This window comes from Rhinolophus hipposideros (assembly GCF_964194185.1).
Source record: "Rhinolophus hipposideros genome assembly, chromosome: X".
Classification (NCBI taxonomy): Eukaryota; Metazoa; Chordata; class Mammalia; order Chiroptera; family Rhinolophidae; genus Rhinolophus; species Rhinolophus hipposideros.
The window spans coordinates 1,000,571-1,020,063 of record NC_138046.1 but is presented as its reverse complement, the minus strand read 5'-3'; the positions used below and the strand labels follow the sequence as shown (position 1 = coordinate 1,020,063).

Here is a 19,493-nt window from a genome sequence, read left to right as displayed (position 1 = left end):
GAGGCGGATGCAGGGTCCCAGACAAACCATGTGAAAACTCATGGCTGCCATTTACCGAGGGCCCTCATGTATATCAGACATTCTGTCGTGTGAGTTACAAATAAATTGACAGTTATCTTTCCAACAACCCTCCAAGTTGACTATCAGTCAAAGGTGACAGAAGAGTAAACTGAGCCACAGATGTCGAGTGATTAGTCCAAGGTGACACAGATGATCAGTGACAAAGCTGGGACTAGACCCCAGGTCAGACGAACAGGTGGGCACACCCTGGTCCCTGACAAGCCCTCCCAGCCTGAGTCAGCCGCTTTCCCCCCGACCCCCCGCCTCCAGAGATTCCTGCTGTCTGCATTATTATTGACCGCTGCACGACAAATGACTCCCGAAACATGGTGGCTTCAAACGATACCCAGCGATTATCTCAGGGTCTGGTGGATCAGCAACCTACCTGGGCATGACATAACTGGACCCTCTGTTTCCCATTTCTTACAAGGCTGCAACCAAGGTGTCAGCTCAGGAACTGTGGTCTCAGGGGAAGGCTTGACAGAGAGAGGACCCGCTTGCAAGCTCGCTCACATGTCTAGTGGCAGGACCCAGGTCCTCGTGGGTTATTGGACCGAGGGCCTCAGGTCCTCTGTGGCTATTGGCCAGACACTGCCATCCGCTCCTTGCCAGCGGCCCTCTCCATTAGAGCAAGAATGCAAGAAGAGCCAGAGAGAGAGAATGAATGCCAGCGAGGTGGAAGTCACAGTCTTGGCATAGCGTAACTTCAGAAATGACATGCCATCACTCTTGCCAAATGCTACTGGTTAGAAGCGAGTTACAAGGTGGCCCACACTCGGGGGGAAGGGATTATACAGGGGAATGAATGCCAGGACACAGGCACCTGTGGAAGCTATTTTGGAAGGCTGCCTACCACACTTGCTCTCTGTGCCCACCTCAGTGTAGTGAGTCCCTGCCAGTGTCAGCTGATTTGATGGAGCTAATGGTTAATGGGTTGCTGTGGACCGTGCGGTGTGGTCTGATGGTCCCAGCCAGCTTCCAGTAGGCCCACTGGATGGGTCTCACCAGGAGTCGGGTCTGCCTGGCCCTGCCCTCTTCCCCATCCCCACCAGCCAACCTGGTCACCGAGCCCATGGGCTGTGAGAGCAGCTAGCAAGGGAGCAGCCCCCTGTGTGAATGGAGCAGTCCTTTCACTTGAGCAGGACTGGGACCCAGGAGAGTGCTCCTGGCCTCTCTTGGGAAAACAGATGCAGAGCTCAGCGCCCCCAAGGAGACCTGGACAGAACAAGTGTGTAGAAGTGTGTAGGTGAGATAAGGCTAGGTCCTGGGATATTGGTAAAAGCTGCTGAGGTGGTCTTGCTTTTGCCTTCTGGGTTGGGATTCAGTGTTGTCGAATCCCTCGTGTTCACCAGGACGCACCAGGGGACCATTGCTAAGGCGACATGGGGTCACCCATGCAGGGGCAGAGGACGTCTCCGAAGCTGCACAGAGACCTAGGATTCTTCAGGCAGCAGGAAGGGGGGACTACTTTAGGGAGGAGCCGACGGAGTATGGGCTGGGGACGCCGTACATACGTCCACGATATTTCACTCAAAAGTCAAGCGAGATCTGAAGTGCTTATGGCAAAGTGTTGCTAAGTAGGGTTGGTGGCTGCTGTGCTCTGCTGTCAGCTGTTCTGAAGGTTTGAAATGCTACAGTGCTCAAAAAGTGGGGAATGGAATAGAAGGGGAGGTCTCTCAGAGCCCCTGCACCCCACATTTCCCCAGAGCCAAACGCCGCCAGTACAGGGGCCTGGTGGGCTCGGGAGTGTCTGAGGAAGCACACGGCTCCATTAGGCCGTGGGGGTGTGGACTGCAGGGGCTGGAACCCCTGGCCCAGCCTTGGCCAGTGTCAGAGCAGTCCCAGAAAAGCCCGGGCTGTGCCCGGCTCCGAGAAGCACTCGCCAGGCTCAGCTCTTGCCTGCTGTCATTTCATTGCAATAAATAGCCAGAGCAGCTTACAAAGGGACATGGTGCCATAATGTGAGGTAAGCGGCCTGAGGTGGTGGCCGAGGTCAGGTGCTGGAGCGACTCTTTCCAAGGGTGGGGTGGGGGTCTCCCTGTCCAGATTATAACTCTGTGGCTCTAATGCCTCTGAAAGCCTGGGCCTTGCAACATCTTCTCTCCTTCTGACCCAACCTCCCCATCCCTCTCCTCGCTGCTACTGTGCTCCTCCGCCCCGAGGGCTGTCGCTCAGTCACTGCCCAACAGCCACCCTTTTTGAAATGTTTGAAACAAGTAGACCGGTTGCTCTCCATCAAACATAGTTCTACTCCAACAGGACTCATCTGGCGGCTCAGCGGTGTGGTAACACCCTCGCCTCCCCCCTCAACGCCCCCACCAAAACAGGCAAAGCAGAAAGCACAGGAAGTGGAAGAGAAGGGCTGAAAATCATGCTTCTGGGAGAGGGCCATGTGCCCATAGTGACCATAGTCTTCCTTGAAGGCACCAGCTATGCTTCTCACTCTGCTGGATGCAAAGGGGCTGAGGGCCTGTCCCACCCACGCCCCTTCAGCCCCCCGCCCCACCCTGTCTTTCCTCCCTCCTACATCTGATCTGGCAGGCTGAAGGCGGAGAGCAGTGTGTTCAAGCAGTGGATACATTTCTGGTATGGGACATCCTCTCTGTTCCTGTGTCTCTTACTCCCACCTCTCCTGTGGTTTTCATTCTGTCTTTTTTCTTTCTTTTTTTACCTTCTTTCCTCTGAACCTCCCAGCAGGCTCAAGATAGGTGTCTGTTTGCTGAACAACAAGAGAGCAGAGGTATTCAGGCATATGATGAGTTGTCATTTGGGGGGGGGATGCCATAGACAGGGATGGGTCCAGAGGGGTTATCAAAGAAAGAAGGGTGAGCCGGGTGACGGTGCTCATGGTGCACATCAACGGCAGAGGGTTATGTGTGATGCCACACCTGTGAGAGTCAGGTAGACAGTGGACAGGTGGTTTGGGGCCTACAGGGCTTGGGAAATGTGAGGGACAGAGTGGACAGGCCTGTGCTGGGCTAAGTCGGAAGCAGAACAACTGAAGCAAGAGCCTGTTGTGGCTTAGTCCTTCTATTTGTAATTCCGTCTTTGACACTTGGGTTTTGAGTGAAGCTGCCTACTTATGCCCCCTACTTACCACCCAGAACTATGAGGGTCTGCCCCACTGACTCCAAGGGAGCTCCCTGCAAACAGTACCTGGAAAGGAAAGAGGAAGTAGGTGGCCTCAGTGTCTTTTATTTGGCTTTTGAAATAATAGTGTCGTTTAGGAAAGCGTCTTTTCTAGAACTGTGATAAAACAGCTGATCTTCTCTGGGAGCCTATCTTGGGCCATGGCCTGGGATTAGAGAAATGAAAGAGACTCTATTGCTGCTTCAAGCCATTGTGTGGGAGAGAAGCCAAGAAAAGGATGATTACAATAGAGAGAGACGGAAGGAATTTTACATGGCCATGAGAGGACCTGAGGAGGTGCAGCCACCCAGCCTTGGGAGTTGCAATAGAGTCTTGATTTTCCAAAGGAGGCATGGCTGGACTGAGTAAAGAGACAAGTTTGCCAGGAAATGGAGAAAGGGGAGAGCTTTGCAAGCAGAAACGGAAGACAATAAGGTGAGTTTTTGCAATTGAAAATAAGTGGACCCAGCTTTCTGTTCAAGGAGTGAAGTAGAAGTCAAAGGCAGTCATGAGGTTCCAGTACAGGGGTGGGGAAAACTATGCCTACTGCACAGAGATACTGAAGCCAGGTTTTAGAGAGGCAAACCTTTGTGTTAGTCTGTTGTTTCTTTTGATTTTCATAACGGTCCATCATCGATCATTTTGCCTTTGTCATTTATACTGCTTGAATGAAAAAAGTTCTCTCGCAGATTTGCAATGTACACTTAGATCTATGATTTCAGTTAACTTTTGCATGTAGTGTGAGGTATTGAAGTTTGTTTGTGGTTTCCTTTTCCGTATGGGGGTCCATTTGTTCCCAGCACCATTACTTAACTATTAGCTAATTCCATTGTCTTAGCTCCTTTGTCACAAACCAACTTACCATATATGTGTAGGTCTATTTCTGGGCTTTCTATTTCATCCATTGATTCGTATGACTATTATTATGGTAATAGCACACTGTCCTGGCTCCCATACCTTTCTGTTAAGGCAGGGAATTTGGTAGTGTGAGTCCTCCTTCTTTCTTCTTTTCCAAATGGCTTTGGCTATTCTGTGTCCTTTGCATTTCCATATAAGTTTGAGTAGCAGCTTTTCATCTGAATCATGGTTACGGTAAACCTATAGACAAATTACTAGAGAATTGACGTCTTAAACCTTTTGGACTCTTCTGATCCATGAGCATAATAAGTATATCTCCGTTTGTTTCAGTCTTCTTTAATTTCTCTCAGCAGTATTTTATAGTTATCTGCGTGTAAGTCTTGAACATACAACGTTAATTCTCCATAGCCATTTCATTTACTTTACTTCTATTGTATGTGACATTAAAAACAAGTTCCAGCTCCAATTATTTGTTTCCAGTATATTGAATTAAAAACAACTTTTCTAATAGACTCATAGATACAGAGAACAAACTGATGGTTGGGAGTTGGCAGGGAGTTGGGGGCAGGGTGAAAAAGGTGAAGGGATTACAAAGTACAAACTGGTAGTCACAAAATGATCACGGGGATGTGAAATACCGTGTGGGGAATAGAATGAATAATGTTGTACAGACCATGTAAGGTGTCAGATGGGTACTGGATCTATTGGGGGATCACTTCATAGATTATGTAAATGCCTAACCACTGCTCTATATACCTGAAACTAATACAAAATTTAAAAAAAACCAAATAAGTCACGGGGATGTAATGTACAGCATGGGGAATATATATGTAAAGAATATTGTGATAGCATAGTACGGTGTCAGGTGGTTGCTGGACTTATCATGGAGGTCACTTCTTTAGGTACATAAATATGGAATAACTATGGTGTGCCCCTGAAACTAATATAATATAATGTTAGCTATATTTTAATGAAGATCTTTTTTTTTAAAAAAAAAAAAAGGATTAAAGAAACACAAACCTCCTCCCACCTCCCCCCAAAAAATCAGGAAAAAAGAAAAGAACTTTTCTATATTGGCTTTCTCTCCTGTGACCTTGTTAAATTGCTTATTAGATCTGGGAGATTATTTTTCCCCCCTACACTACTAAGTATTTTCTGTGTAGACTATTATGCCTTTTGAAAATAAAGGCAGTTTTTGACTTCTTACTTTTCTATCTGTATGCCTTTATTTTTTTTTTCTTGCCTTATCGACTAGGACCCCGAGTATACTGTTGACTAGATATGGTGGGAGTGGAGATACTGCCATACTCCTAATGTTATGGGAGAAGCATTCCGTCTTTCGTCATGAAGTATGATGCTAGCAGCGGGTTTTTGGTGGAAGCACATTATGAGGCTGAGGATGTTCAGTTGTGTCCTTTTCCTTCTTTTCCAACCGAAATTCTTTAATCGGAACAAGTTTACATGTTGACACTTATGGCTTACCTAGAATAAATCTGTCCAGATTTTAATTGTGCTAACAACCAAACATAAGAGCAAGAGTTCCCTCTAAACAGTGGGTCCTCTGTTCCACTGTAAGACCTCTCAAAAGCAAAACTCCAGTTGTTGAAATGATTAAAACTTTTCATCTGCAGATGAGAGCAATTATCCCAGAGGTCAAAACATACAATGTATGTCATGTGCAAACAGTGAAGTATTAGAAGCCTTTTTCCCATCTTCATAGATTCAAAACATGAGAAGTATCTTTTAGCTACCGTTTCCCCGAAAAGAAGACCTAGTCGGACAATCAGCTCTAATGCATCTTTTGGAGCAAAAATTAATATAAGACCCGGTCTTATATTATATTGCATTGTATTATATAAGACCCGGTGTTTATTACATTATATTATTATATTATATATTATATTATGTTAATTATATTATATTATATTATACTATATTATATTATACTGTATTACATTATATTACAGACCCGGTCTCATATTATAGTAAAATAAGACCGGGTCTTCTATTAGCTTTTGCTCTAAAAGACGCATTAGAGCTGGTTGTCCGGCTAGGTCTTCTTTTCAGGGAAACATGGTATTAAAACCACCAACTGAGCTGATCCAAACATCTTAGAGATGCTCTCTAAGTGGCCCTTAAATTTTGTGTGCTGACCTTGGTTCACCCTGATTTAGTCCTATACATGGATACACAGACTGCCAAAAAGTACTCCTTTACGTTGTCTGCTGCCTCAGAGCAACCAGTGTTCCCACGTTTTGCAGTCCTGTCACGTGTGTGACACAGAAATAAAAACTCCCTTGTGATACAGCTGTGTTTTCGCACAGGCAAGCAGCTTCCTTACATAGCATTTACTTTACTGCACGGGCATCACGGTTGTTCTCCAATTTAAAAAACACTACTTAGTGACCTCCTTAGTGAGCGTGGCTTTTTAAAACATTCAGAAGTGTTTCAAAAATAAACTGTCATTGTTTAGTTTTCAGTTTCAGCTACTAGTGCCTGTAAAAGTCTTAGATGGCTGAACCCTAAAGGCAGACTCATTCCTATGGGCACCCCTTCTGCTCTCCGCAGGAAAGTCATGTGACTTCACCGAATGCCCAGCCACAAAGTTAACTTACCTTCAAAAGTTCACATGAGTTTTGTACCTTGTAGAATTGTCGGTTCAATGTCAGTTGGGTATCTAGTTGTCATACAAAAAGGCAGGCAGACCACACAAAACCCACAAACAGTCAAAAGATGGTCTGGTAAATCGACGATTTGTGAAAACCTATGCACAAAACCCACGGTATTTGGGAAAAGAGGAAAGGTTTATACTCGAACGACTAGCAGTGTTAGAAATGTTAACTTTTTTCTACTGTCGATTATGCATGAACACACACACACTCACACACACACACACACACACACACACACACACTCACTGAAAATATGCTACAACTAATGTCTGGAAAAGCAGTTCAACGCTTCCTAAATGGAGTTTCCCTCACACTCACTGTGTAACGTAGCTGTTAATACTGCACAAGTACAATTAAGCAATGTTTCATTACTTTTAAACAAAGATAAAGGGACTTGCTCCCTCAAAACAAGTTTTTAAACATCAAAACCTGTGCTTGTAAAAATTTAAACCTTTCAGATGTCTAAATAGCTCAAATCAAAACCATTAGAAACTTCTCAAGCATTCTTTTTGTTTTTTTGATTGGGGTGACAATGGTTGGTAAAGTTACATAGGTTTCAGGTGTACAATTCTGTGATATATCATCTGTATATCACATTGTGGGCTCACCACCCGGAGTCAGTTCTCCTTCCATCACCATATGTCTACATCCCAGGCATGTCAACCTAGTTATCTAGCGGAGAGCTCCTTCAGAGACACTTCAGTCTCTCTCTTCACGGGCTGGCTTTTCCTTACTGCTGGCCTCGCCTTCCCTTTCTTCAGTGCTGTCTCATTACGTTGTGGCTGATTGCCCTCTTGAGCGTCCAAGCCCCCATTTAGAGTCTTTGAACCTGTTTGTTCCCTTTCTAGCTTCTTCTCTGGCCCTTCCCTCCCTTGATCTTTGGTTTTATTTGCTTCCCCGTGCTGCCTTTGTTCTGCAAGAGATTTATTCAGCACTTGTGTGGTTACAGAATCTCCTTCACCAACCCAAAACGTGTTCTTAAACCCGTTATACATACATCGTTGCAGGCTTTCCCATAATAATCAGAGTCACGTTGAGTCACCGTCATTTTTTCAGTGTTGTCATCATTTCTGAGCTTGTTGCATTGTGACCTGAAGTGAAACAAGTTCATCCAAGACCTCGATACATGGCTTCACATCAAGGTTGTCAATTTAGAGTGAAGTCTTTATTTCACCGTGTATCCTTGGAAGTCAAGAATCTATTGATGTTTCTTGTTTCTTCTCCATTTCCTTAACTTCTGGCTTCTTTCCTGCATCTTGATTCTGCGGCTCAGTTTCCATTTGTTCCTCTTGTTTGCGTTTTCTATCTGCTGCTTCTTTCTCATGTTGGCCTTTTAGCCTATTCCTTCTGGGAGCAGTCTGAAAGTTTCTTCCACCTTTTCTCTTCTTTCTGCCTTCTCAACCATCTCCTTTCTCTTGATAGTTACATCCGCTTCAGCGAAAATTTCCCTTTCTGACTCAACTTCTTTCTTCCCCTCTTTTTTGTCAAGCTCTTCTCTTGGCTTATTCTTCCTTTCCCTTACGTTCTTAAGTGAGCAGATTTTTTTTAAAATCATGAATGGATGTTTATTATCCAATGACTTTTCTGTCATATATTGTGATGATTGTCATTGTTTTTCTTGCCTTCCCTTAATATGGCAAAATACATCGATGCATTTTTTTAACGTTAAAACGGCCTTGCATTCCTAGGATGAACTCTGCTTGGTTGCACATGATACTTTTCATGTATCATTGGATTCAGATTTCTAAAATTCCATTAGGGAATTTTACATCTATAGTCACCAGGGATATTGGCCTGTAGTGGTTTTTTCCCCCTTGTAGTGTCTTTTTCTATTTATTTATTTTTGTGTGTGTAAAAGTAATGTTGCCCCCATAAAATGATCGGCAAGAGTTCCTCCTGTATTTTCTGGAAAAGTTCTGTAGGACTGTTACTGTTTTTTGTTTTTGTTTTTCCTTTTAAATGTCTGATACCGTTCACCAGTGAAGCCAGTGAGGCCATTTAGGACTAAAGTTTTCTTTATGTGAAAAATTTGAATTACAAGCTGAATTTTTAAAAAATCGTATAGTACCCCCTTTTTAAACAAGATCTTTAGAGATGGTTAACGCTTAACTATGTGTAGTTATTAGACCATTAGACAATTCTAAGCATACGCTATCATTGCTAAATCCCTAACTATACTCCTAATGAAAATTTTGCCTTTGATACATAGCAAATTTCTTGACAGGGTAAGGCAATTTTCCGTGGAACTGAGTCGGTCTTCCTTCCTTCCTAGAAGTAGAATTGTTGGATCCTATGGTAATTCCATTCCTAATTTGGGAGGGGAATCACCATACAGACCCAACTAGTTGGTCGAAGTTGCTTACCCCTTTCAATCCTTTTTATTTTTGTAAACTGGCAGTAATATCCCCCTTATTCCTTCTGATTTCGGTCTACCCCCACTTCCCCCCCCCCACCCCAAGTAAATCTAGCTAAAAGTTTTGTCAATTCTGTAACTCTTTTCAAAGAACCAGCACTTGGTTTCATGGATTTTCTCTAACGCTTTTCTATTCTCTATTTTATTTATGTCTGCATGGTCATTATTTTTCATTCCTTATGAGAGCTTTAGGTTTGGTTTATTATTCTCATCCTAGTTCCTTGTGGTGTAAAGTTAGGTTGTTGAATTCAGACCTATCTTCATTTGTAATGCAAGTGTTTACAGCTATAAATTTCCCTCTTAGGACTGCTTTCACTGCATCCCTTAAGTTTTGGTAAGTTGTGTTTTAATTTTCATTTTTTTTTCAAGAAAGCTTCTAATTTCCCATGTGCTGTCTTCTTTGAGCCACCGCTTGTTTAGGTGTACGTTGCTTAATTTTCACATATCTGTGTATTTCCCAGCTTTCCTTCTGCTACTGATTTCAAGTTTCACTCCATCGTGATTGTAAAAGATACTTGGCATGATTTCCATCTCTTCAAATTTATTCATACTTGTTTTGTGGACTAACGTGTCGTCTGGAGAACGACCCAGGTGCACTAGAGAAATTGTGCATTATTTTGTTTTGGGGTGCAGTGCTCTGTATGTGTTTGTTAGGGTCAATTGTTCTGTAGGGTTGTTCAAGTCCTGTATTTCCTTATTGGTCTTCTGTCTCGTTGTTCTACCCATTATTGGAAGTGGAGTATTGAAGTCTCCTATTATGGTAGAGCTGACTATGTCTTCCTTCAAGTCTGTCGATGTTTTCTTCATCTATTTTGGAGCTCTGATATTTGGTGCCGATATGTTCATAATTATTATATCTTTCTGGTTCATCGCCCCTTTTATCGTTATACAATGTACTTCTTTGTCTCTTTTAACAGTTTTTACTTAAATTCTATTTTGTGTGATATTAGTAGAGCCATCCCTGCTCTCTTTTAGTTACTATTTGCACGGAAAATCTTTTTCGGTCCTTTCACTTTCACTCCGTGTATACCCTTAGACCTCAAGTGAGGCTCCAGTAGAGAGCATATAGTAGGATCATTTCTTTTAACAATCCATTCTGCCAATCTGTGTCTGGTGACTGGGGAGTTTCATGCATTTACATTTAAAGTACTTACTGGTAGGGAAACACTTACTTATTCCATTTTATGACTTGTTTTCTGTATTTCTTATAGTTTGTTTGTCCCTCAGGTTCTCCATCACTGCCTTCCTTGTGTTTAGTGGTGTTTTTGTAGTTATGCATTTAGATTCCCTTCTTGTTTTTCTGTGTGTATACTCGATAGATATTTTCTTTGTGCTTACCATGGGGATTGCACATGACATCTTAAAGTATGCCAGTCTATCTTAAATTGATAACAGCTTAACTGCAACTGTGTAAAAAAAGAAAAAAACTCTAGTCCTTTACACTTTTGCCTCCCTCTCTGTGTTAGTGATTTCACAAATTGTATATTTCCATATTGTGTACCCATTAACATAGGTTTATTATCAAATTTTATGCATTTGTCCTTTATACTCTGTAGAAAATAAAAATAGAGTTAGGAACAAAAATTACAATAACATAGGTTTTTATTTGTCCATATATTTACCTTTACTGGAGAACTTTATCTTATCATATGCCTTTGAATTACTGTCTAGAGTCCTTTAGTTTCAACTTGACAGGCTCCCTTTAGCCTACCTTGGACAGCAGGGCTAGCGGTAATGAGCTCCATCAGCTCTTGTCTCTCTCAGAGTGTCTTGACTTTCTCTGTCATTTTAAAGGACAGTATTGCTTGGTATAGCATTCTCAATCGACCAAATTTCTCTTTCAGCTCTTAAATATATCATCTCACTACCTTCTGGGCTGCAAGGTTTCTGCTGAGAAATTTGCTAATAGTCTCCTTAGGGATCCCTTATACATGATGAATGACTTTTCTCTGTCTGTTTTCAAGAATCTCTCTGTGTGTTGGCTTTTCACAGGTTGATTCCAATGTGTCTTGGGGGTGGGTCTCTTTGTGTTTATCTTACTTGGAGTTCTTCCGGTTTTTGGATTTGTATATTTACGTCTTTATTCAATTTGGAAGTTTTCAGCCATTATCTCTTCAAATAATCTCTCTGCATACCTTCCCCCTCTCTCTCACCCTCCCAGGATTCCTGTAATGCGTATGTTCTATCACTTGATGACATCCTATAAGTCCCTCAGTCTCTCTTCACTTTTCTTCATTCTTTTCCCTTTTGCTCCTCAGAATATGATCATTTCGAATGATCTCTGTTCAAGTTCACTGACTGTTTCTTCGGCCTGTTCAAGTCCACTGTTGAACACCTTTTGTGAATGTCTCATTTCAGTTATTGCATTTACCATCTCTGGAATTTTTGTTTGGTACCTTAAAAAATTTTTTTTTTCCTCTTTGTTCATATTCTGATTATGTTCATATATCATCTTCACAATGTCCTTTAGTTCTCTGTCTGTTTTCCGTTAGCTCTTTGAGCGTATTTAACAGAGTTCTTTGAAAGTCTTGATCTCGTAATTCTGATGCATGTGTTTCTTCAGGGACAGTTTCTGGAGGTATATTTTTTCCCCTTTGAATGCACCTTGCTTTCCTTGTATTTACCTTGCTCTTCTTCTTTATTATGTTTTTTAGCTTTTTAAAGTGGAACCTTACATCACTGACTTGAGGTCTTTCTTCATTTGTAATATAAGCATTTAAAAGCAATAACTTTTCCTTTAAGCACTGCTTTAGCTGCATCCCTCAGATTTTGTTATGTTGTGCTTTCATCTTCATTCAATTAAAAAAACATTTTCTAATTTCTTTTGTGCTTTCCTCTTTGGGTTATGAAAATGCTTTCCTTTTCAATTTCCAAGTAATTTGGTTTCTTTCTGATATGTTTATGTTATTAGTTATTCACTTACTGTTGTCACGGTCATAAAACCTGCTCTGTATGATTTCAGTCCTCTTAAATTTCTTGAGACTTGTTTTAAGACCCAACACGGGGTCTGTGTTCATGATATATCCACCTTTGCCTCTGGTTATACTCTGTGCTATGAAGTGTCTGATAATCTCATATCCACTCAGCTATCTGTCGCTTAGTATTTTCATGGTGTGTCTTTTCCCACCTATTTATTTTTAACCTATGTGTCTCTGTACATAAAGTACGCTTATGCAAAGAGCATATAGTGTGGTCTGCAATTTCTTCCAGTCTGGCAACCTTTGTCTCTTTCTTTGCCTCTTTCTGCTCCCTCTGGCAGCTTCCAGGCCTCTGGTTTTCACCGTGATGCAGGCTGTTAGTGTTTAAGGCTACCCCGGAATTGGATAGAGGGGCAGGGGCATAGGGCTAGTTGAAACGCCACGTAGCTCATCCTTCCTCCTGAGATCCGGCTGTTTCTCTAGAATAAACATACCTGAGGTCATTGCAGACTTTTGGCGAATCTCCAGAGTTCTGAAAACACTGGGTCTGAACATTTCTGCCAGTTTCCTTGCTGCTTTCAGGGATGAAAGAACTTTCAGAGGTCCTTCTTCTGCCATTTTGGATGACCTCAGTGTACAATCGTTCACTGTGCTTGTCTATCAGGGCATCTGTTGCTATGCAGTACACTGTGCTTGGTACCTGCGTACATGTCGCTCAAAACATAAGTTTGCTAGTCACTGACCATGTGAAAAGCATCACAACAGGGGTTCTGGAAGCAAAACTGTATAAGATACCATCTTTGATCTCAAAGTTGTGACTCTCAAATAGATTCAATTCAACTGGAACTTTTGAAGCATAATGATTACCAAGCCTGCATCTGGTCAGGAAACTCCATCTTAATTCAGTTCAGTGCAGGGTGTGGTGTGGTGGGGGGCTCTTTTTGGCCACCATTTCTTAAACATAGGCAGGTTTTCACCTGGATATTTGGCAGCGAGCCTGACTACTACCTCTGGTCACAAGTAATTTCACCCCTAATCACTTCAGGAAGCTGAAAGCCTCAAGTAAGTAGGAGTGCAGATGAAGGGCTGCAGAGTTCTCACGTATGAAGGGTTAGAAGCAGGGATTCATTCAAACGACCAGTCTCGGTTTCCATAATGCCATAGCACTAAGTTAGTATTTTCCACTGGAATGGCTTGTTTTTATATTGATGCAGCCCACCACCCTGCTGGTTATTGGTAGACTTTTGGGTAAAAAAGTAGAGGGGACCCAAGAGACCACTCTCCTCACACCAAGGTATGGAAATGTAGCCCCACCCTTCTCCTTTTGAACCAATCTCTGCTTATTCAACAAATGTCACTTGGTCATTGACCAAAGATCCCCAGCGGTAACCTAAAAGCTGACTTTACAGACAAAAATCTGTATCTGTGAGACCCTTTGAACTGCAGGAGATGCCTGCTAACTGACTCACAACTGGTTTGTTCGGGGCTTGATTTCTCAAGGTATCCTGGTGCCTTGGATAAATACGTCGAAAAAGTTGTCAAGAGCCTCCAGATGACAACATAATATATAGGAGGCAGAAATTTTAATTTGAAACTTGGCTCTACCACTTCTTAGCTGTGTGGCTTGGGCTTGGGGTAAATTTCTTAGTCTCTGTCAGCCTCAGATTCCCAATTTGTAAAACTGAGGATAATAATAAGGGCTTTTTAGGGATTAAATGGGACAATGTTTGCAAAGCATTTAGTTTACTATCTGGGAAATAGCCAATGCCCCCAAAACATTAGCTCCAATCACTATTGATCAACCTCAGAAAAGCCATCAACACGAAACATCTATTAGAGTGACCCAAACGGAGAGAATCAGAAGCCATGTGCCTCATTTGGGCAACAATGAGTTCCCCCTCCGTGCACTTGCACGGAGGGACAGTGGCCAGGACAGAGAGAGCCCCTTTGTTCAGGATTCTCCCCGTTATGCTTTGTGATGCCGGATGACAACAAAATCAACTCTCCTAAAGTTAATGAATTTACCAAATGACCAACTTGCCACATTTACCGGCTCTCCCGATTGTCACTTTCACAACTTTTACAGGAATACTCTTTCTTGGTTATTGAAGATGAAGTATACGCGTATATTTCTGAATGTCAACTTAGTGAAGTGGGCGTACCTTAGAAGTTGGAAAAAACACCCAAAATTGGGGACTGAAAAGATTTCCCCATGAAATTATTATTCCAACCTAAAATTTGGGTTTTACCTATGATGCAATTGTTTTAATTATTCTTGATTTCTATGGGAATCTTTTGAATATTATTTTCTGTCTTTTCAAACCACATGCTCCTTTTTGCATATTTTTCAAATGGTTTGTCAGATAGAATTGCTTATTTCTTGCGTTATAATTTCTAATCAAAGAAAATTGTAGTAAGTTCTAAAGCTATATTTAATTTTAATTTTAAATCCAATTATCTAAAGTTGGATTATAGTTGAACTTAAATTTAACTTTACATTGAAACACATGCTAAACATCAGACCTCATAATTAAATTCATATGGAAACTTCTGCTTCTGGGAAGATAGACTGGACGTACACTTCCCTGTGCTTCCTACTAAGCACAACTTAAAACCCTGGGCACAACATCTGAAATAAACAGGAGACTCTGCAAAGTGGAGAGGAGAAGGCAGAGCAACTAAGGGTCTCAGAAGCGGAGGGAGGACACATGGTGAGTTCCCTGGGTTTCTTTCTGTGTCATATACCCCAGACTTGGAGCTGAAGAGGCTGGCTATGGGGAAATGCCATAGGACACAAGCAAAAAAAAACCCCAACACCAACAATAGCAACAACAAGCAGCCACAACAAAAGCCTGCTCTCTCTAGCATAAGGAGCAGAAAAGGGGAGGCATAGCAAGACAGAAAACCTTTGGACAATAACTGCTCTACTGCAGCCAAACACCACAGGAAAGGCCCAGTGGGGAGCCTAGCATTTCACAATTGACTGGCGGAAATGGGGGCCACCCTACCCCTCCCATGTCAGTGGAAATCAATCACATGGAGATTCTGCAATTATACCTCCACTGGGCAGTAAGGAGGCCACCTTCCGATCCCCACTGGGATGATTTCAGGGCTTTCACCACCACCCAGTGGTCAGGAGGCCACTCAGTCCACGGGCTAAAGAAAACGTTTTCCAGCACATCAAGAAATGCATTGAACTGAATGGAAATGATCATAAAATGCATCAAAATTTGTGGGATAAAGCTACAGCACTGCTGAAAGGGAGATTTATATGATCGGGGACTTGCATTAAGTAAAAGGGAAAGTATCAAGTCATTAAGTTCTCACCTCAGGAGACTAGAAGGAGAAGAGCAAAATAAAGTCAAAGCAAGCAGAAGGAAGGGGGTACTAAAGATAAGCCTGGTGATCGATGAAATTGAAAAACAGGAAAATGAGAGAGAGAAAAAAATCAAGGAAACAAAAATCTGGTTCTTTGAAAAGACCCATAATAGTCACAAACCTCTAGCGAGACTGACAAAATAAACCTACAGTGATTCACTGCATTTGAATGTATTTACTGAATGACTTTAATAACTATAGTCGTGATACATTTCACATACTCTACGTTTCAAACCTAAGTACCTATGTTCTTAATGTGTATCATACAGTGGAAAGAAGAATAAGAGAAATATAGGACACTTGATTTAAAATAACAATGATATTTGATTTCTGATGTAATAGCTAGATCACTGTCTTTCATGACAGAAGCTATTTTTTTGGTAATGTTTTCACAATTCTCTCAAATTCTTGTCTAAAGTGATACAAATGATTCCACATCATCTATGCCACAGTTCCGATGTTTAGGCTACAACCCTGTCTTTGCAAGTTGGAAAGTCCATGGAGACAAAATGTACCCAAGGTATTACATTGGCCGGGGTCTCATGTCTCGTGACTCATGTAACGGTAAAAATAAGGTATTTGAAATTTTTTCAAATTTTGAATCAATTACTCTTTCATATTGTTGGAAAGGTCTTGCATTATACGGAGTTTGCTGAAGGTCTGCTTTTTATCAAATGTTACAGATGGTCTCACAATTCTCTAACATACATTGTATTACTGAAATAACGATATTTTTATTTTTATTTTTATTTTTTTTTACCATGTCTCCATCTAAAATTGTGTGTGAGAGAGAGGAGAGAGAGAGAGAGAGAGAGAGAGAGAGAGAGAGAGAGAGAGAGAGAGAGAGAGAGAAAGTGAAGTACAGCACTCATTTTAATGTGGAAATGTTGGCAGCTTCTATTTAGTATTACAAATGACTGAAAAATACCCACTTTTGCCATCTCTATTCCACCTGTGCTGGCTGCCCTAGCCAGCACAGGAAGGAACCTGTGAGTTGATTATTATACTTGTGTTACTCACAGTTTCACAGGAAACCACCAAACACATGTAGACAAATCATTAGGTATCACCGAATTTAGCATGGTGGCTGACGTGAAGATGAATTTACTTTTCAAAGAGTCAAACGGATTGCTACAAATTAGATACAAATAGAAAAACGTCATTTTAGACAGTTATTGTGTACAAGAGCAACAACACTGTGGAGTATGTTAGGATAAAGTGAGTAAAAGACGTACGAGTTCTGCATGTACAGAGGCTATAACTAGATACTAACGTGAAAGATTAAAAAGATAATAGAGAAATGAATGGAACAGAACAGGGAGCTCAGAAACAGAGACGCACAAATATGCGCCAAAATGGCTCGAGACACTACCAAAAGTTCCCTGGGGGTGCACAATCGCCCCAGATTGAGAATCCCTGACATAGGAATAGGGATCGATCTTAAAACCTCACACTGAATTTTGTGAAAGTAAGCGACAGAATACCAAGGACAGGAGTTAAAAACGCATGTGCATCCAGAGAGAGAACAGTCTGGGAAACAAGGCTTCGGGAACACAAAGTTGCACTTCACTTCATGACTTCACGTGTTACTGGCCAGCCTAGTAAAGAGAGCCCGAGAAGTGGGAGGGAAGGAGGGAAGTGGGAGGGATGAGCGCTGGTGGAACTCCACGCTCATTGGTCGCTGGCCACAGCGGCGAGAGCCGGAAGGCGGAGGCAGCACTGGAAGCTCATTGGCCTTTGCGGGAAGGGCGGGAAAGGGAGCGAGAACTACGATTCCTTTCAGACCCCTTGTCCCAGTCCACTGATTACGACTTGCTGCAGGCTGAGGTAACCACATGCTGGTATCAGGAATACCACCCTCGATGGATCCATCATCATTCTCCAGGCCTCTCCCTCCTTCCCTCCCTCCGCTCTGGGCCCCACCCCTTCTTTTCTCTTCCACCTCAGCAGGGTACTTCGGGGGTGGGGATGGGGGAAGAGGAAGGGGCTGCTGATATCCCACTCTGCCCCTCACCCCTCCTCAGCGGGACCCCTGTGGGAGGATCCGTGGGGCAGGGCTCGTGCCCCTGCGTTTGGTTCTGAGGTGGCAGCAGCGAATGATCGAATGATGGGGTGCCTGAGAGGAGGTGGGGCACTCCGGTGAGTGAAGGTAGGGTAGGGTGTGCTCGAGCATAATTGTCTGAGGCGTGGTGAGGAACACCGAAGGTTGTTGGCAGGCTGTGCAGGAAACACATGGGTGTGCTGAAAGCAGACAGGGGTGTGTTGGTGCAAGGGGGCAATTGGTACCATGAAGAGATAGCTGTCCACGAGATCAGGGTCTGGCATTTGATACGGGGCTCAACAAACATCTGTTCAATGAATAATCGGGGGGGATGAATGAAAATAATTATTGAAAGAGGGCCTTGTGATCCAGCAAAATGATGAGATTTCATAGGGTGCCAAGGTGTGTCAGCTTAAAAGGCGACCAAGGAAATGATGAAGATTAAGATGGGCTGCATGAGAAATGTCAGAATGGAGTGTGTGAGAGAAACTGAATGTGGGCCATACATGAGACTAGTAATAGAACTGAGTGAGGGCAGCATGCATTCATGAGTGGGGAGTGAATGACTGCAGAAGATTAGGAAGACACCTGTGGAGTTGGACACCAGGAATAATACTTGGGTAGAACAGAGTACAGGAGGGATGACACACGAAAAGGACAAGTAGTAATTGCTGAAGGGCATGAGACTGCATGTCTGTGCCTGAAAATAGGGTCTACTGGGTCTGACAATTAAGTTGGCGAACTTGTCGCAACACTGTTGCTACCCTTTTTTTGATATCAGAGGGATTACTTATTATGAATTTGTACCAACTGGACACACAGTTAACCAAGTTTACTATTTGCAAGTGCTGAAAAGGCTGCATGAAAAAGTTAGACAAAAACGACCTGAACTTTTCGCCAACAATTCATGGCTCTTGCATCGCGGCAATGCACCAGCTCACACGGCACTGTCTGTGGGAGAGTTTTTAGCCAGTGAACAAATAACTGCATTGGAACACCCTCCTCACTCACATGATCTGGCCCCCAATGACTTCTTTCTTCACCCAAAGGAAGGAAGACATTTGGAGGACATTCAGGACACCAAGGGTAATACGTCGTCAGCTCTGTTGGCCATTCCAGAAAAAAAGAGTTCCAAAATTGCTTTGAAGGGTGGACTAGGCGCTGGCCTCAGTGCACAGCTTCCCAAGGGGAGTCCTTCGAAGGTGACCGTAGTGATATTCAGCAGTGAAGTATGTAGCACTTTTTCTAGGATGAGTTCACAAACTTAATTGTCCGACGTGACCTCCTATGTGGCGTGAAGGTAGACGAGGAGCATAGTAACTGCAGTGAAAGTATACAGGACCCAAGCCAAGGCTTTCATGGAACAAGGTGACGCGTGAGTGGGACTTCCTGGGAAGGAGGCTACATGAGCAAGAAGGGAGGGTGCAGCCTGACAAGAATTCAGGGGTCTACCAAGGTCAGAGGAAGTATGTTGGGGGCAGGGGATCATGCAGCCATGCTGACCTCTGCTCCTGGCCCTAGAACCATGGACCCCAAAGGGAAGAAGACCACTGTGGCCCGCTCTCGTTCCTGCTCCCGCTCCCGCTCCAGCCCTAGGTTTGATAGCAAAGTGCCATGGCGGATGGAACTTCGCCCCAGAAGAGCTGTAAGTCGCTGTGTCCGCTGCCACAACCACGGCTTCACTGACCAAATCAAGAACCACATGCACTTCTGTTTCTTCCAGACCTGCAAGTGTTACAAGTGCACCTTGTTCTCGTGAGTGGGGTGTCTGACAAGGGAATGGGAGGGTGGGTCTCCTCTAAGTGTGACTGACTTTACACCTGCACTCCCCACTTTAGGGAACACGGCAGGGTCTTGCCTGCTGAGAGTGCCTTGCAGAGGGCGCAGGGGGCCCGCCTAGAGAGGCGCCTGACTCGAGCACTGGTAAGGAGTGGGGCCGCACCTCCCAAGGATCACAACCCTGTCAAGAAGTTGGCTGTTCAAGCAGGAGTCTTTAGTGAGTGTCTCTGGCCAGGGAGGGAATC

At 43.2% G+C, this 19,493-nt stretch overlaps 1 pseudogene across 1 annotated transcript; it reads right to left on the bottom strand.

The window, feature by feature from the left end:
• Positions 1-7,383: 7,383 nt before the first annotated feature.
• On the bottom strand, positions 7,384-12,668 carry LOC308494475 (PC4 and SFRS1-interacting protein-like; annotated as a pseudogene). The gene is made up of 2 exons: positions 12,545-12,668; positions 7,384-8,112 (listed from the first exon to the last, which is right to left on the bottom strand). The product of its transcript is annotated as a PC4 and SFRS1-interacting protein-like (transcript).
• Positions 12,669-19,493: the final 6,825 nt, after the last annotated feature.